We start from the raw sequence: 11,000 nt of genomic DNA, 5'->3' as shown, positions 1-11,000 counted from the left end.
GAATGGCAAAATCATCGTTGCCACATTAGTGGAGGCTTCACACATACGACGTTCCATTTATTATAAACTGTTTCCATGAATTCTAGTTGTCATAGTAATGCAATAATGATAAAATTGCTTTAATATTTATGTATATATACTTCCAATACATAGCCTAATTTCACCAATTTCAACGTTTTGTGTGTAGTCTTATACCCAGTTTGGAGGTCAACACATACCGAATGGCAAGAGAGAGAGAGAGAGAGAGAGAGATGAGATGAGAGAGAGAGAGAGTTAGAGAGAGAGAGAGAGAGAGAGAGAGAGAAAGGAAGGCGGAGGAACGAAGAAGAAAAGGATGGCGGTAGGGGGGGGGGGGGGGGGGGGAGAGAGCGGGTAGGTGGAGCTTTATACACGTGTTCGTATCCATTTCTGCATAATGGAGTTTTTGTCTCTTGGTACAAGGACAAGTGTCGTTATTCTTTACGATTAGTGATTCACGATACCCTTATAAATTACGGCACTGGGTGTAATGCACTATAGCAAAACTCGTTTTCTGTTCTTTACGAGTGTTCGTTACAGCAAATAGGTATTGCCAAAAAACCTGCTTGCACTGTCTCTGAAACCCATAGTAGACATGCTGCTTAGTTGTTAATCAAGTTTTTATAACCAAGTATTTTTTACAAGCTAGCTATTGAATAAATATGATATTGTTATTATACAATAAAGTTTCATACATACTTACCTGGCAGATATATACATAGCTAAGACTCCGTCGTCCCCGACAGAAATTCAAATTCGCGCCACTCGCTACAGGTAGGTCAGGTGATCTACCGGCCTGCCCTGGGCGGCAGGACAGGAACCATCCCCCGTTTTCTATCATATTTTTCTCTCTTCCACCTGTCTCCTGCGGGGAGGCTGGGTGGGCCTTTAATTGTATATATCTGCCAGGTAAGTATGTATGAAACTTTATTGTATAATAACAATATCATTTTCATACAATCAACTTACCTGTCAGATATATACATAGCTGATTGGCACCTTTCGGTGGAGGGTAAGAGACAGCTACTATATGGAATAGACAGGTAAACAACATATGTTGTAGGTATAAATAAAACCTTGGTTCCTACCTGATAGTTGGTAGACTTCGTGGGGTGTTTGCCCAGTAGTCTGCATCACCATCAAGAAACTTTAGCGAGATATATGATCTATGGCCAAGAGTTCTGTGGGCTCTGCCGATGGGTGGGGTCTTATCCGCTTACTCGGCAGAGCCTAAAAAGGACTTTTTGTCAATGGGTGCTGCCTCCACTTATATGACAATACACCTTATGAAGGAGCACAAAACCAATCCCGACCACCTGATCCTAACCATATGTTAGAACTAAGGATTGTTCCGAGTTATCCCCGAACTCGTCACAACAACCGTAACTCAAAACCACTACGCACACATACATAAATTTCAAAAAAAAAATTATACTCATCTAATTGGATATGACAGGATTCTCTTACTGAACAACATAGACGGCCGCCCGTGCTAAACCAAGTCCTCCATTGTTCGAAGAGGACTCCAGACCATATCCAAAAAGAAGAAAAGTATACATTTAAGGATTGGTGTCGGCTCCCGCCCTACCCAGAATCGTATACCGCCGATACGAACGGACCTAGAGAGAAAAAAAACACTTCTCATATGTCACACGAACGTCTTTCAAGTAATGAGATGCAAATACTGAGTTGCATCTCCAAAATGTCGTATCTATGATGTTTTTAAGCGACATATTCTTATGAAACGAGAGAGACGTCGCTACAGCTCTCACTTCATGAGCTTTTACTCTCAACAGTTGTAACTGTTCGTCAGGACAGACCTTATGAGCGTCTGTAATGACGTTTCTCACAAAGAATGCCAGCGCATTCTTGGACATCAGTCTTGTGGGGGTCTTTTACCGCGCACCAAAGACCTTGTCTAGAGCCTCCCATCTGATGCTTTCTCTGAAGGTAGAACTTCAGAGCTCTAACAGGGCATAGAGACCTCTCTGCTTCTCTGCCTACGAGACTCGATATGCCTTTGACTTCGAATGACTTAGGCCAGGGATTCGTGGGGATTCTCGTTTTTAGCTAAAAAAACAGGGTCTTAAACGAGCAAATAGCTGAGTATCCTTGAATCCTACTTTATCCTGCAGAGCATGTAATTCACTAATTCTCTTTGCCGTAGCTAAAGATAATAGGAATAGGCATTTTCTGGTGATGTCTCTAAACGATGCCAGATGAGGAGGTTCGAATCTTTCAGATGAAAGAAACTTGAGGACTACGTCTAGGTTCCAGTTCGGAGGTACTGGTTCTCCTTCGACTTTGAAGTCTCAAATAATCTTATGAGATCGTGGAGATCTTTATTATCTGCCAGATCTAATCCTCTATTCCTGAATACAGCCGAGAGCATACTTCTGTATCCCTTTATTGTGGATACGGCTAGATGAGATTTCTCTCTCAGGAATAGCAGGAAATCAGCAATTTCCGCTATAGAGGTAGTGGAGGAGGACAACTTCTTGGATCTACACCACCTTCTAAAACCTCCCACTTCGATTGGTATACTTTCGTAGTGGAGGTTCTGCGTGCTCTCGCGATCGCGCTTGCCACTTCGCGAGAAAAGCCTCTCGCTCTGACAAGTCTTTCGATAGTCGAAAGGCAGTCAGAGCGAGAGCGGGGAGGTTTTGATGGTACCTCTTGAAGTGTGGTGTCTGAGAAGATCCGTCCTTCTTGGTAGGGATCTTGGAAAGTCTACGATCCACTCTACCACCTCCGTGAACCAATCCTGGGCCGGCCAAAAGGGGGCTATTAACGTCATCCTCGTCTCCTTTGACGCCACAAACTTTTTCATTACTAATCCCAGGATTTTGAATGGGGGAAAAGCATATACGTCTACTCGAGACAATTAGCAGGAAGGCGTCTACCATAAGTGCTCTTGGATCTTCCACGACTGAGCAAAAGACTGGTAGCCTTTTTGAAATGAATGTTGCGAAGAGATCCACATGAGGTGTCCCCCACAGCGACCAGAGATCTAGACACACTTCCTCGTGTAGGGTCCACTCTGTATGAAGGACTGGTTCCCCTCCTGCTGAGTCTGTCCGCCCTCACATTCTTTACTCCCTGTACGAACCTTGTCAGAAGGGAGATGTTCCTGTGAGACGTCCAAAGCAATAGGTCCTCTCGTCAGCTCGTAAAGGAAGTAGGAGTGAGTCCCTCCCTGTTTCCGAATGTAGGCAAGTGCGGTGGTGTTGTCCACGTTTACTTGCACTACTTTGTTTGACACCAGAGGTTCTAGACTCTTCAAAGCCAGATGCACGGCGAAGAGCTCTTTGCAGTTTATGTGCCAAGTCACCTGTGCTGGTTCCCAGGTGCCTGACACCTCTTCTGAGCCTAATGTCGCTCCCCAACCTTTCTCCGACGCGTCGGAGTACAACACTAGGTCTGGGTTCTGTGTTTTTAGAGAGATCCCTTTGTTCTCTTCCAGAGGGGGCAACCACCATTCCAGGTGCGATCTTATCTCCACTGGAATGGGAAATACGTCCGAAAGCTGTCCGGTTTTCCAGCTCCAAGACTTCTTGAGGAAGAATTGAAGCGGACGTAAATGCAGTCTTCCTAGTGGGAAGAACTGTTCGAGCGAGGAAAGGGTCCCTAGAAGGCTTAACCATTCCCTCGCCGACGTATGTTCCTTCCCTAAGAAGAGAGAGACTATCCGCAAACCTTTTGCGATTCTCTCTTGCGAAGGAAATACTCGAAAACCCGAGAATCCATCCGAATCCCCAGATAGACTAGGTCTTGTCTGGGGGGGGGTCAGCTGAGACTTCTCGAGGTTCACGAGCAATCCCAACGCTTTGATCAAATCTAGAGTTAACTTTAGGTCCTCCAAGCACTGTCTCTCTGATCTGGCCCTGATGAGCCAGTCGTCCAGATACAGAGAGATATTGACTCCTTTGAGGTGAAGAAACCTCGCCACATCTTCATCAGGCTTGTGAAGACCTGAGGAGCTGTGGACAGGCCGAAACACAAGGCTCTGAACTGAAAGATCCTTCCCCGTCATGAAACGGAGGTACTTCTTCGATGAAGGGTGGATCGGGACGTGAAAGTAGGCGTCCTGGAGATCTAGAGACACCATCCAATCTCCTTGTCGTAATGACGCTAGGACTGAAGCAGAAGTCTCATGGAGAAACTTCTCTTCTGAACAAATTTGTTCATAGAGCTGACGTCCAGTACTGGTCTCCAGCCTCCGAGGCTTTCGCAACCAGAAAAAGGCGATTGTAAAACCCCGGGGAGTTTTGATCCAGTACTAGTTCTATCGCTCTCTTGTCCACATTTGTTCCACCATCGATCGAAGAGATATCCCTCAGCACAGGATCCTTGTACTTGGCTGATAGTTCCCTTGGTATTGACGTTAGGGGAGGAGTGTTCAGGAAAGGGATACGATATCCCTTCCTTATGATAGCCAATGAAGACGCGTCTGCGTTTATCAGTGTCCAGGCTTCCACAAATCCCAGGAGCCTGGCACCTACTGGTGCTTGGAGGAGAGATGCTACATTTTCCCTTTTTAAAGGGACGAAAGGCAGATCTACCTCTCTTCTCCGGAGCCTTCCTTCTTGCGGGAGGTCTGGAGGTCGGTTTCGGACCACCTCGAAAGGGCTGAACTGATGTACTAGGTCCTTTCTTGTCAGATGCAGAAACAGGTTTCTTCTTCCTAGCTGACTGCGTCAGAAGATCCTGAGTCGCCTTCTCAGTTAAAGAATGAGCAATGTCCTTCACTAACTGAGAAGGGAACAAAAAGTCAGATAGAGGCGAATACAGTAGCGCTGCCCTCTGAGCGTGTTGAGACTGCCTTGGTTAAGAAGGCCCCATATACAGTCCTCTTCTTTAGAAGACCTGCTCCAAATAATGAGGAGATTTCAAAAGAGCCATCCTGTACCGCTTTGTCTATACAAGACAATATGCATAACAGGGCTTCAGGTTCGATTCCTTCCGAATCATGGGCTTTCTTGGACATCACCCAAGGGACCAATCTAAGAAGTTGAAAACTTCCAATACATGAAAGAGTCCCTTGAGGAGATGGTCCAGTTCAGAAATTCCCCACGTAATTCGTGCCGAAATGAGACCTTGTCGACGTGAAGCGTCAACTAAGGTCGAAAAATCTGCTTCCGACGTAGAAGGGAGAGCAATACCCATATTCTCTCCCGTCTGATACCAAATGCCTCTTTTACCAGCTAATCTTGCTGGAGGCATGCAGAAGACTGTTCTCACTAAGTCTTTCTTAGACTTCATCCATGAGTCTAAGGATTGTAAGGCCCTCTTCATCAAAATGGTGGGCTTCATTTTGAGAAAAGACGAAGGCTTCTTCGTCTTAGCACTCGAAAAAGAGAGAGCGGCGGAGAAGGAGGAGCGGCAGGAGTCAACTCGTCTCCATACTCCTCAAGAAGCAAGGCAGTCAAAACCTTATAGTTAGACAGTCTTCTCTTCCCTGATATTCATCATCCGAGTTTTCTTCCAACTCGGGATCTACATGAGTCTCCGCTCCCCTTTCCGTACGTTCCTCTTCTGGAGGAGACAAACTCCTAATAGGAGAGGGGCTAAGGGAATGATAATCTTTCCTCTTTCCCGCTTTAATAGCCTTGGAAGGCACCACAAGCTCAGGCTTCTCTTGAAAAATAGAAGACGCTTCCCGCTTGAATGACGCTTCCCGTTCGCCAAGCGTCCTGGCTGACGTCTCTCGCTTACTTGGCTGCTGACGTCTTGACGACGCCTCGCGCATGGAAGACGCCCTCCCGACTCTCCAAAGGCGTCCTACTTGGCGTCACAAATATTGGTCGGAGCGTCACGTCTATGAACAGTTTTCAATGACGCTTCATGTCTAAAAGACGTCTTAACGTCTCTCTGGCGTTACGAAACTTTCGTAAGCAAACCGTTCTCGCTCTCGAACCCGAAGCTTCTGTAAGATGTTTAGAAGCTTCCCGTCTGCATGACGCTTCTCGTTTAGCAGGGGAGAGAGGACGAGACTTCTTGATTGGAAGCGCCACGTCCTTCCTACGAGGCGCTAAAACTCCCACTAGAGAGGACAGTTGCTCTTGAACTGCCATAATTATTCTCCTCTTGACGCTTCTCCCACGTCCACTGCATGACGCCTTTCGTGTCATCACTCGGGGGAGAAGTAGGAAAGGGTACTTCCGCGTACTCGTCAGGTGACGCTGACGCCACCTTCGCCTTCTTAATAGAAGAGGGAGCGTCATCTGAGAAAACGCTCTGGGCCTCGAATCTATTTCAGGTTCTTGCATATGACGCTTCAGCGGTCTCGACAAGTTCGACTCCTTCCACCCTCGTTTAGGAGAGGGAGAGGGAGAGACGAGAAACACTCACGAAGGACGCTTTTCCTATAGCGCCCTTGAGCAGCCTGCCACGAAGCAGAGCTAGCTGAAGGGACGTCTGACCGTTGGGGATTCCCCACGACCTCCTTAAGGCTTTCGACTTTCTTCTCCTCTGGGCATGGGAGCTTGGAAGAGGTCTAGGCCTGGGAGCGTCGCAGGGCAAGACGATCAAACGCCCCCTCCACAACACTGGGAGAACTCACTTCACTGTAATGCTCACTTTCACTAGCCTTTTACCTTGGAAGTCCGCCATCTTGGACTTCATGTCTCTAATCGTAGCTTTCAGATTGGCGATTTCCGAGGCCGAATCCGAAAGTACACTCTGAGAATGAGATACATAGGGAGAATCTAAATCAGTAGGATTAGAATTATCCGTGAAAGGCTCAATAGGCCTTGAACTCACACCTTTCAGACGTCTAACCCTATCCCTCTCTAACTTCTTCAAATAAGAAGTCAAAGTCTTCCACTCTTCTGCATTTAATCCCTCGCATTCCTTACAAGTATTATTAGCAGAACACTGAAACCCCCTACATTTACAGCATACAGTGTGATACCGAAGCTTTCGGTATCCTCACCCTGCAGCCTACATTCACACACATTCTCACACTCACATTTGAATCAGACATACTGAGAAAAATCCAAAAAGAGTAATTCAAAAACAGTCCACAGTAGCGAATGCCAAAAACACGATCCAGATACGTCACCAAAAAGCGAGAAACGATGATCAAAGGATGAAATATGAATCTAAGTCAGGAGGTAATAGTAGCAACAATGTTGATACCACCGGCGACAGAGAAAATATGGAAAACGGGGATGGTTCCTAGTCCTGCCGCCCAGGGCAGGCCGGTAGATCACCTGACCTACCTGTAGCGAGTGGCGCGAAATTTGAATTTCTGTCGGGGACGACGGAGTCTTAGCTATGTATATATCTGACAGGTAAGTTGATTGTATGAAATTGTATTTTTCTCAGTCAAAACATATGCCCCTCAATGCTAACTTTCCTCTTTTAACGACTTTCTGGTCATTGCAAATTCGGCCCCATAATTTCTTATGGTGCGAAAACAGACAGAGGCCCATGGACCGAAAACGATTGCGTCACACTACGGCGATAATCCAGCTGTAAAACATCTTCATATATCCAAAAAGTAAATAATAACTGGTAAACTGTTCTGCAATGACAGTTGAGTATAGCAATTATTTACAATAGGTACAAAAGTCAAGATGTCGTGACGTCATAATACAGAACTTAAAAGAACGTTCTAATTCAGAAAAATAATTACTTAAATTTGAGTCAGAGTCGAGTTACTTTTTCAATAACGAATATTTTCAAATTAATCATCATAAATATGTAAAATATTGATGTTTTACTACTTATATTTAAAAATTAGCTAAGAGCACGCTTCTCGTCATCTTCTACCAAAACAGCTGTTTACTCCTGGCTTGTTGTTGGTGAGAAATCGTGTTTCGATTGTTGTGATGAAAGTGCTCCAGCGTCTGTGGGTACAAGTGGTGTGCGGATTTATCACAGGAAATGGAAAGTTTGTTGACACAAGCGACTCCGTAAACATCGAGATGGCGTCAATCTTCGAAACATTTTTAGTTGTAAGTAAAAATTTCTAAAGTGTTTTGGTGAGATTTCCACTGCCGTGGACGCCATTTTCAGTACCCTCTGTTTAAATCTTAAAATTTGGCCTTAATTTCTAACTTTGGAGAAAATACTTACTTCGAAAGGAGAGTAGAGGTCTTTAGCTCCGTTTCTCACCAACAACAAGTCGCGACTGATGCCCATCTCGGGTGTCAGGACGCGTTATAATGTACTTTTTCGGAGGGTGGCAAGCGTTGATTGTAGGTGGCCTGGTTGGCCTGCCGTGGTGATCTACCCTACCCATTAATTTGCTACAGTTAATCTTACTCTTCCAAGCTTAAGAAGGATTAACGGTAACTACTACCCTAATCAACATCGACTAGCCTAGGCCTACTAGGCCTATCACATGCTATGCAGCCCCGAAAGAGAAAAAAACATTAGCTACTAGCCTACCTATTACTAGGGTAGCTAGCTAGTAGGTAGTCTGGCCTACAATAACTTAATTCCTTACCTTAACCCTTTTAATTGGCTCTAAATTACTCCGGGGTGTGAAATGCGGCTTAAATTTCCCTTTAATTTTCTCTCTCGGGAATTGCCCAAGTGACTGTATCTATCCAGGATTTATAAGGACTGGACGGGAATCACGTGGCGGGAGATTTAACTCTTGCAACACTAGAACAAGAGACCAACGCGATGCGGCGGCCGTTATTTACAGTAGGAGTAGTAGTAGTAGTAGGTGGGATATGCTTTTGAAGCGGCTCCCTTGCTTGTTTTATTCCTCCTTTGTGTTTGTTTGAGTTTCTTCTCCCTGAAATACCACATTTCTTTTGGAAATTATTTTCTATTTTCCATTTCGTCCTTCACTAGATCTAACAGTAAGATTATATTAGCTACCAATTCCTTTCTATTATCCTGTTATGGTTGCTGCACAAAATTATATCTATTTATAATCTCATTGTATGTTTGGACAGTAAAGTAAGAAATGTTCTAAATTTTCATTTTTTTTTTCCCTCACAGAACAAACATTTTGTATCTTCTCCTTTTATCCTATTTCTATCATTTAAATCTAGTGTACCTAGTCTGGCCCTACTGATCAGCATTGTTTTTTCAGTGTTGTCATGCAAGATTTCTTCTCTTATGTTTTCTTTAAATTTTATGTAGATTTTTAATGCTGTCTTTTTATTCATTTCTTTTTGCCATGTTTTTCTGTCCCATTTGTTTAGTATTTCTGTTAACTGTTTGTCTTTTACTGCTTCAACTTTACTTAAGTTTGTTTAGTTTTTTCAAATAATCTTTAACTTGCATCATCCAGTAGGTTTTCTTGATTTCATACTGATCCATGGTTATCTCATATATGAATTTATGAAAGTTCGAGATTAAGTACACCTTGAAATTTGTTGTAGGAATTATTATTATTATTATTATTATTATTATTATTATTATTTTATTATTATTATTTTATTATTATTTATTATATTATTATTATTATTATTATTATTATTTATTATTATTATTATTATTATTATTATTATTATTATTATTATTATTATTATTATTATTATTATTATTATTATTATTATTATTATTATTATTTTTCTAAAGGGTCCACAATAATACAAAGTGTAAAAAGTCCGTGTATTACAGAAAGCTTTCGAACCCTTCCCTTGGTTCATCTTCAGTCCAAATGAACAATAAGTTACGACAAGTACAGAGGTAAATTTAAAAAACAAGAGACGTTGAAGATCGTTGACAACGGTCGTTAGCTCGTTAATGGGCCAGGTGAAGAAAGAGGGTAGTTAACAACAACTAGGTGATACCCTCTCCCCTATCAATCCTTCTGGCTGCAATCCTGTTGGATCTTCGTACAGGTTGTTGCAACATTACATGAAGTCCTTCATCCAAGGGCGTAGATTGGGCACCGTTATCAGACTCCCCCGGGGCAGCGGTTACCTGGACTGGAAGAGGCAAGGCAGAGGCAGCAGCAGGAGGGAAAAACAGAGCCTGTCCTACAGTTAAAATCTTTTAAAAACATACTACTAGTAGTAATATAAAAATGAACAAATGGGTCTTCGTTGACAAAAGACTTGTTTCCTTTGAATGATTCTTCCAAACTTATAGCAGCTCCCTCGACTAGTCGTCTGACATTTACATTGTTACTTTTAAAGATAATTTTAGCCTCGTTCCAGTTGGGTCTATGATCATTCCTGAATGCATGTGCTACTATTGCGCTGTTTTGTGATTGTAGTTCATAAGCTCGCTTATGTTCGCCCAAACGTATATCTAGTCCCCGTCCACTTTCACCAAAATATTTACTATTACAATCCATACAAGGTAGTTCGTAAACGCCTGGGACTATGGGATTTTTATCATTGTTATTGTTTCTTACGAGGGAACGTCTTATTGTATTTTCATATTTGAACACAATTTTAGTTTCCTTCTGACTTTTGTTGATATGTCCACTTATATTCTTTACTTCTGGATTAAAGGGAAGGGACAAATATCTTTTTGGTTTTTCCTTAGTATTATCTCTGTCCATAGAACGACTTCCTCGCTCGCGAAATTGCTTTCTCAATGAAGTGAGGGGGATATCTGAGACTTCTAAAAGTAGCCGTGATGTGTTTAAGTTCACCGTTTATATATTCGGAGTCGCAAATTCTGTATGCGCGTAAAGCAAAATTCATAATAACGTTACTTTTTATTTCTTTTGAGTGAAAAGAATAAAAGTGGACATAACTCTCGGAATTGGTAGATTTCCGGTAAACTGAAAATTTGTACCTCTGGCTATTACAGTCCCTGTACACTAAAACATCTAAAAACGGTAATTTAGAATTCACTTCTACTTCTGTTGTGAACTTAATTGATGGTAAAATGCTATTTGCTATTTCTACTAGTTTCTTTAGCTTTTCATCGGTACCTTTAAAAATAATAAAAATGTCATCCACATATCTCGCCCATAAAACTGGTTTCGTTTCTTCATCACACCTGTTTAAAATTTCTTTTTCCACAAACTCCATGCAAATGTTAGCGAGGACAGGGGA

General features: G+C 42.8%; 1 protein-coding gene across 1 annotated transcript in view; it reads right to left on the bottom strand.

Moving 5' to 3' along the window:
- LOC135205509 (regulator of chromosome condensation-like) overlaps nucleotides 1-8,653 on the bottom strand; it is a 117,229-nt gene extending 108,576 nt beyond the window's left edge. The window contains exon 1 of the mRNA XM_064236245.1: nucleotides 8,474-8,653. The gene's annotated coding sequence lies outside the window, so the exon portion shown is untranslated. The remainder of the gene's footprint in view (nucleotides 1-8,473) is intronic.
- Between the last annotated feature and the right edge of the window lie 2,347 nt (nucleotides 8,654-11,000).

This window comes from Macrobrachium nipponense, chromosome 24 (assembly GCF_015104395.2).
Source record: "Macrobrachium nipponense isolate FS-2020 chromosome 24, ASM1510439v2, whole genome shotgun sequence".
Lineage (NCBI taxonomy): Eukaryota > Metazoa > Arthropoda > Malacostraca > Decapoda > Palaemonidae > Macrobrachium > Macrobrachium nipponense.
The sequence above is the reverse complement of the archived record's forward strand: the minus strand, read 5'-3'. Positions and strand labels throughout refer to the sequence as shown.